Source organism: Sinocyclocheilus grahami, unplaced genomic scaffold (genome assembly GCF_001515645.1).
Source record: "Sinocyclocheilus grahami isolate Dianchi unplaced genomic scaffold, SAMN03320097.WGS_v1.1 scaffold3599.1, whole genome shotgun sequence".
NCBI lineage: Eukaryota > Metazoa > Chordata > Actinopteri > Cypriniformes > Cyprinidae > Sinocyclocheilus > Sinocyclocheilus grahami.
In genome coordinates, this window is record NW_015508693.1 from 20537 (window position 1) to 21013 (window position 477).

General features: G+C 32.9%; 1 protein-coding gene across 1 annotated transcript in view; it reads right to left on the minus strand.

The window, feature by feature from the left end:
* LOC107576370 (multidrug resistance-associated protein 9-like) overlaps positions 1-477 on the minus strand; it is a 12886-nt gene that overhangs the window by 10079 nt on the left and 2330 nt on the right. The gene's annotated exons all lie outside the window — the stretch shown is intronic.

Here is a 477-nt window from a genome sequence, read left to right on the forward strand (position 1 = left end):
CGGAACTTAACAGGTAGCCAGTGCAGAGACTGTAAAATTGGGGTTTTACAGTCTCTGTATTAATATTAAACATTCTTACTATTTTAATTTAATTCACAGCAGTGTTTGGTATTTCTCTTGAATGACAGCTGCACACAAGCTGCATAAACTTCACACGTTTGTGTAAAACCTAATAATCATGTGATCCAGCATGATTTGAGATCATCCAAACAGCTTTTTGTCCTTTAGTGAATGCAGCTGACTGTTTGTACAAACAGTTAACATGGTCAGTGACACAAATTTGCTTATTTGATAAGTGTTCTAAAAATAGTATGTTTTCTGTCATAATTGTGTAATCCTGTTTTAACCATGTCAAATCCAAAAGTTCTCTATATATACTAACAAAAAAAAGATGCACTGCCGGCCAAAAAATTGTAATCAAGATTTTTTTTTATGTTTCTTAAAGGAGTGTATTATGCTTACCAATGCTGCATTCAT